We start from the raw sequence: 7794 nt of genomic DNA on the forward strand, positions 1-7794 counted from the left end.
AATTCTTCACTGTTTTTTAAAAATTGGAGTTTGCTTGCAGTACTCAGCTTCCCTTGTAATTGGTTCTGTAGGACTTCCTCTGAAGTTGGATGGACTCAGGTTAGAACCCACTTTAGGGTGTGGCCTTCACCGTGCTTTCATGTCTCTGACTTCAGTGTGTTCTCTGTCAAAAGGGTTAGTGTGGGGACAAAGGATATGCATAGCACAGTACTAGTGGCATCTAATAGGGTTTTATAATACACATATAACTTACTTTTCAGATATTTTTAACCTGCCCAAAATAGAGAAATGCATAATTTATATTGACAAACTATGTCAAAAATATATAGCTCTTTATAGCAGAACTAGTTTTGGAGCATTTTCTTATTTTTATTTTAATAACCAATCAGTTTTACCTGGATTGGCTTGAATTTCTTAATTTCATGTCTCTTAAGTTTGCTTAAGAGACATGAGCAGAATTGGCCTTCTCTGACCCTTGAATCAATACCACTCTTTGCAGTGCCCTACGTAGCCTGTCTTGTTTCTTGGTACTGTTGCTTTGTAAAATCACAGGATGTCTCTCCTCCCTGTATCTCTACCAGGTTTGGCTGTTCTTACTGAGCCTTCCGAGTCTGCCGCTTGGCACCTTGCTGAACCAACTGGAGTCCAGCAAGGAACACAGACTGAGTTACTATATTTTAATTTTCTATTGAGTTGTAACCTACATAAAGTAAAGCACACAGATCTTAAATGAACAGCTAGATACACTGTCACCCTGATGAAGAGAAAGAAAGAATCCTGTTGATAGCTTTCTTCAAAGATAAGTGCTCTTCTGATCTCTGTCATCATAGATGAGCTTTGCCTGGTTTTGAACTTCCTATCAATGGAATCACACAGTATATACTCTTTTGTGTCTGGCTTCTTTATTCAATGTTATGACTAATGTTAAATGAAGCAGGTGTTTGTTGCTTTTCATTGTTGTGTAGTATTCCATCATATGAATGTATCATAACTATTTATCCACTCTCCTGTTGATGGACATTTGGGTTATTTTCAGTTTGGTGTGGGGCTGCTAGCAACATTTTTTAAATATATGTTTGGTGAACATACACACTCAGTTTTCTTGGGTGGATTTCCAGGAGTGAACTGCTTATGTCATAGGGTATATATGTATTTGCCTCAGTAGATATGGCCGTTGTCATTGACGATGCTCCAACCAGCTGAGCCACCTGGCAGGGCACACCAGTTATTTTTAGCGGAGAGAATTTGTATAAGGAATTGGTTAAAAAGGTGTTAGGGAACTGAAACAGCAAAAGGGCACACTGAGGCAACACAGATATAGTAGCTGCCTGAAACAGTTACCACCCCAGGGCCAAAGGAACAGAGGGAAGTGTGTGTGGGTGTATTAGAATCTAGAATTTTGAAAAGGTCTTGACATGTTCACAGAGGGGGCGCCTGTTAACGGGTGCCCCGGGAGAAACAATGAGGCTGATTCTGGGAATGCCAAACATTTTGTTGTTGCTGTTACTCGTCACCCGAGGATATTTTTTCCATTGATTTTTAGAGAGAGTGGGAGTGGTGGGGGTGGTGGTGGTGAGAGAGACATGGGCATGAGAGAGAGAGAGAGAGAGAGAGAGAGAGAGAGAGAGAGAGAGAGAGAGAGAGACATGGGTTGGTTGCCAGGGCCTGGGAATGAACCTGCAATCCAGGTAATTGCCCTTGACTGGGAATTGAACCCTTGACTCTTGGCTTGCAGGCCGATGATCTACTACTGAGATACACTGGCCAGGGCCAAACATTTTTTTAAAAAAGCTGGGAACTGGTAGCAACTGCTGCCAGGGGGAAGCCTGGGACTTTGGAAGTCAGTAACTGGCACCCTTCAGCATGGGACTCTGCCTTGTGACTCAGTGGCTCTGATGGTTTTCCTTGTCTCTGCGATGTGAATGCTGCAAATGTATTAGTCTCCTCGACTCCAGCTGTGCATGAAGTCAGGGCTTGAACCTAACACAGTTCATACATCCCGCTTCAATACCAAAAACAGAAACTCGGTGCTCCATCAGAGTGGAGTTCAACAGTATGCCCTGGGCAGTCACATTGTGGGGGGTGCGGGGGGGGGGGGGGACGACGACTTTGTCATCTTTTAGAGGCTGCTTTTGCACATTCTTTGAGGTATAGCACAGACTTTGGAGGAGGTGAGAGTTGGGTTCAAGTCCCTCTTCCATCCCTGACAGCTGTGTGACAATTCAGGAGACCGCTCTGAACTTCGTCGGGTTAGGACTCTCGATCACATCTCCTCCCGGGGCAGTGGGGGGATGAAGTGACATAACAGGGCAGCGCCTGCCACCAAAGCCTCTCCTAACAGGGTGTTGCTCCTGTAGGCTACTTTCCCGGGGCTCTGGTTTTATGTAAGTGGGAGGAGGATTTTTGGTTACATTTTAAATCAGCTTTAAAACCTTACCTGGCCATATTCTCCTGGGATCCTTTTGTTGTTCCCGTTTTTATGTTATCCAGAAATCCTTAGCAATCAGGCTACAGGACCTGGAAGCCGTGGCTTGGGGTGCGGACAGTGTTGCTCTCTGCTCCTTTCACAGACACTTGGTGTGATTTCTCCCTGCTTTTCGTTCCTATAGCGCTTGCTTGTAACCTATGTCACACGACCTCGTACTATTTAACTGTGTCCGTGTCCCTTACATGTCGAGTTCCTTGAGGATAGAAACCAAGACTTTGTCATTGCTTAGTGACTCCTCAGCACCTATGCAGGTGTTAATATTTGCATAGGAATAAATAATATTTGGAAGTCAAGATTTTAAGTTTTTCAAAATGAATTTAATAAGAGGCATCGTTAGGCCAAGGCAATACTACATTTATTTAAATGTAGGATCCAATATAACTAGGTGTTATGTAGACTAGCACATGAATTTTTCTTTGATTACAACAATTAAATAAAATGTTTGTACTAATTTCAGAGAGAGATGAAGGGAGAGCGAGCAAGAGAGAAACATTGGTTGGCTGCCTCCTCCATGCCCCCTTCTGGGGATTGAGCCTGCAACCTGGGCAAGAATCAGATGGGAGGCCCCTCAGTGCACTGGACAATGCTCAGCTACTGAGTCACACCAGCCAGGGCACAAAACTTTTCAAATAGCCATTCAGTTAACAATGCCTGAGTTAGGACAGGAACGTTAGCCTTATTTGCTTTATTTTTGGATCCTTCTTCTGGTGACCTTTGTGAGAATGATATTTGCTGCTTCTGTCTAGATTTTATTCACAGAATGACTCCAAATATTGGTCCCACAGAAGTAAGTGGGGATAGCAAAACTTTGAAATCATTAGAGCCATCTTAAAACAATTTTTCTTAATAATAATAAATTGGAAGGCTAAAAGCGATCTGGAGTGGATTTTTTCCCTAGCTTTTATTATTAATGTTTTCATTTTTTAAAAAGCAGTACAGTATTTCTATATTAGTTTTAGTTTTAAGAAATTTTAAATCTAATGAAAGGTGTATTGGAACAGAAAGATCAATATTCATTCAGCAATCACTAATTGAGAAGTATCAGAATCTTATTTGATTCAGTGACTTCTCTATTTTACAATGTGGTTATAAGAAAAAAACTGTGGCCTGGCCAGTGTGGCTCAGTGGCTAAGCATCGACCTTTGAACCAAAAGGTCATTGTTCGATTCCCGGTCAGGGCACATGCCTGGGTTGTGGGCTTGATCCCCAGTGTGGGGCATGCAGGAGGCAGCTGATCAATGATTCTCTCTCATCATTGATGCTTCTATCTCTCTCTCTCCCTCTCCCTACCTCTCTGAAATCAATAATAATATATATTATATATAATATAATATATATTAATTATATGTCTATGTCTATATCTATATCTATCTATCTATCTATCTATCTATCTATCTATCTATCTATAAATAAAGTCAAGAAAAAAATCATGCTTGACAAATGGTATTTTAGCTCACATTCATCTCTGCCATTAGTAGAATTGAACCTCACGACTACAATGTGCTCGGACTACATTGCATATGGTGGTGTTCCATGCATGCTGGTGGCCTTGGTTTGCTGCAGAGGCACCCCATCTGGACACCATCCACAAGGTGCTTGGTTCCTGAAATGCATGCACATCTTTTTATATCGTGAGCCTGTTACATGCATTCCCAGGTTAGTAGCCCCGAGCCCCTTAATAAATTTAATAGGGTGAGAGTCAGTTGTATATTTGATTGCATCTTATCATTTGGGAAGCAGCAGCAAACCCTTTTCTTATTTATTTTTCCAATATATTTTTATTGATTTCAGAGAGGAATGGAGAGGGAGAGAGATAGAAACATCAATGATGAGAGAGAATCATTGGTTGGCTGCCTCCTGCACGCCTCCCGCGGGGGATGGAGCCCACAATCCAGGCATGTGCCCTTGATCAGAATTGAACCCAGGACCCTTCAGTCCCCAGGCCGACACTTTATTCATTGAGCCAAACAAGCCAGGGCCTGTTTCTTAAATTAATATCTGTTGTCACCAGCGTTGATAACGCACGGGTGAAACATTTTACGGTTTCACTTTATGTTTTCACAGCAGTGACCTCATCCTGGATGAGACCTCCTCCTTTCCCTGAGAGTCTCCCTGAATCCCCAGAGTCACTGAGCACCTCAGTAGCTCATGCATACTTCACTTACACATGTGGTCGAATAAAAATGGCTACACATTCTTTGAAACTCCTTCTTTGGAGAAGTGGGGTGTCAGTCAGTCCCTTGGGTCTGGGTGGGCTCTGGGGCTTCTGCACAAATAGAACCTGGAAGTGACCCTGTGCCTGTTCCCAGCCCCAGGCCTTAGCGCCTGGCAGCTTCTGCTCCCTGCCTCTCGGAACACTCACCCTGGGAACCTTGAGCTGCCACCTAAGAAGTCTGACCACCCCGAGGGCACTGCGGTGGAGAAGCCACGTGGAGAGGCCCGGAGACACCCTGAAGCGATGGAGGTGCCCAGGCCATTGTATGGCCAATGAGGTCACCCCAGCACCACGGAGCAGAGATGGATCGTTCCTGCTGAGCCCTGGCCAAGCTGTACATGTAGGAGCACAAGGAATAATTGACATTCTTTTCTTCTTCTTCTTTTTTTTTACTGTGGTAAAATATACCTAACATAAAAGTTATCGCTTTAACTATTTTTAAATGTACAGTTCAGTGGCATTAAGTACATTCACATTGTTGTACACCATCACCACCACCATCTCTAGAATTTTTCATTGTCCTAAACTCAAACTCTGTATCCATTAAACCAGTGGTTCTCAACCTTCTGGCCCTTTAAATACAGTTCCTCATGTTGTGACCCAACCATAAAATTATTTTCGTTGCTACTTCATAACTGTAATGTTGCTACTGTTATGAATCGTAATGTAAATATCTGACATGCAGGATGGTCTTAGGCGACCCCTGTGAAAGGGTCATTCGACCGCCAAAGGGGTCGCAACCCACAGGTTGAGAACTGCTGCATTAAACACTAACTCCCTGTAACTACTTCAGCTAGCCTCTGACAACCACCTTTCTATTTTCTGTCTCTATGAATTTGCCTATTCTAGTTACATCATATAATGGAATCATACATTTGCCCTTTTGTGTCTAGCTTATTTCATTTGGCTTAATGTCTTCAAGTTTCATGCATGTTATAGCATGTGTCAGAATTTCCTTCCTTTTTAATATATGGATTTCAGAGAGGAAGGAAGAGGGAGAGAGAGATAGAAACATCAATGATGAGAGAGCATCATTGATCAGCTGCCTCCTACTGGGGATTGAAACCGCAACCCAGGCATGTGCCCTTGACCAGAATCGAATGCGGGACGCTTCAGTCCGCAGGCCGACACTCTATTCACTGAGCCAAACCAGCTAGGGCATAATTTCCTTCCTTTTTAAGGCTGAATAATATTCCACTGTACCTACAGATCACATTTGTCTGTTGATGAACATTTGTGTTGTTTCCACCTTTTGGTTATTGTGAATAATGCTGCTATGAACATGGGTGTGTAAATATCAGTTGAATTCCAGCTTTCAATTCTTTATACACAGAAGTGAAATTGCTGGATCATATTACAGATCTGTTTAACTTTTATTGAGGAACCTTATTGTCATTTTAAGCCACTAAATGTTGATGTGGCTTGTTACATAATAATAGGTAATATTCTATTTATTTACATGTCTATTTCTCTTACTGGGCTGAGTTCTTCTGTATTATTAGCACATAGCAGCATGCCTGGAACACAATTCTGAAATGAGTGAATGGAGACTCTTGCAATCAGATGTGATCTTAAAATATTTATCAATCTAAATGGCAGTAGTTACTGATCAGACATAATGGACAAGTGCACTGTAGGGTCAGGAGTCTTGCCTGCCAGGCATCACCATTCAGTTGCTGGATTGTGGAAATTTCAGAGATGGTGATGATGGATACTGGTCTGCCCCTTTACTAATAGGGAACTGGCAATTTATCAACTGATATGGAAGTATTTCAATATTTTAACAAGCAGAGGGTGGATGCTACACATCAGCCCTGTCATCACCATTGCTCGGAAGGAGGTAGGGAAGCTTTATTTCCAGTTCCATAGGTGAAAAAATTGTGCAGAGGAATTAAGTGACTTCTGCAAGGTCATGAGGCTAATAACTGGCCACATTTCTGAAGGCAGGTGCTTTGATTCTAATTTCATGTTCATCCTATAACACAAGCTGCACATGTGGCCTGATTGTGAGGAAGGTTATAACCTTCTTGGGCAGACAGGCTTATGTGTGAAAAATGCATGCTATAGAGAAGTGCAGGCCTGGAGTGCCAGATGCTGCATGGTGCAGAGACGGGAGCACCATCGTCTGAGAAGGGTTCCTGGAAGGTTGACTATAATCAAGCTTCCAAGGCCAAGAAGCCGTCGGGGAGAAGAAGGGAGAGTGAGCAGAGAGATGGGATGGGGAGGTAAGACTGGGTGCGGATGGAACTGGGTCTGGCTGAGGTAGAGGCTCTCTTTGGTGAGCAGAGAGGCTGCCATTAGGTGGGGAAGAAAAGAAGACGCTGTTGTCTCCCTCCTCTGGTCACTTATCTGTATGGTCAGCAGGGAGAAGTCAGGACAGAGAAGTTTTAAGAGATTGGCAGGAGAAAGACAATGGCATTTGTTGAGTAAAACTTAACTGGGGAGCCACATATCTAGCCCTGGTGTCAGGCTGTGGCGCCTGCATCGAAGGGCAGTCACCACCTGCTATAAACTGAGTGTTTGTGTTGCCCCCAAAGTCATGTGTTGGAATCCTAACCCCAGAATGCAATGGTGTTAGGAGGTGGGCTTTTGAGAGGTGATGGTCATGAAGGTGGAGCCCTCGTGGCTAGTATTAGTGCTCTTATAAAGACACCCCAGAGAGATTCCCTGGCCCCTGCTGCCATGTGAGGCACAGCGAGATGACAGCTGCCTATGAGTCAAGAGGCAGGCCCTCACCAAAAAAAAAAACCTGCATCGTGAACTCCCAATCTCCAGAACTGGGAGAAATACATGTTCGTTATTCACTAGCCGCTTTGCCCATGTATTTTTGTTACAGGAGTCCAAGTTGACTCAGACACCATGTATGCTGCGCAGCATGGTATCAGATTATATAGCCTGTTGTTTATTGTCTGTGTCTCCCACTAGAATATAAGCTCCAGGAGGCTGGGGACCTGGATTAATTCACGGCTGCATCTCCAGTGTCTGGGAGACACTTCGTATTTCAAAGAGCAGTGAGGAAGGGTGGCCTTGGAACACCCTCCCAGGGGAGGCTCCCTGGGATGGGTCGAGTCAAGATCCCAGAAGGGCTGCT

Source organism: Myotis myotis, unplaced genomic scaffold (assembly GCF_014108235.1).
Source record: "Myotis myotis isolate mMyoMyo1 unplaced genomic scaffold, mMyoMyo1.p scaffold_m19_p_3, whole genome shotgun sequence".
Lineage (NCBI taxonomy): Eukaryota > Metazoa > Chordata > Mammalia > Chiroptera > Vespertilionidae > Myotis > Myotis myotis.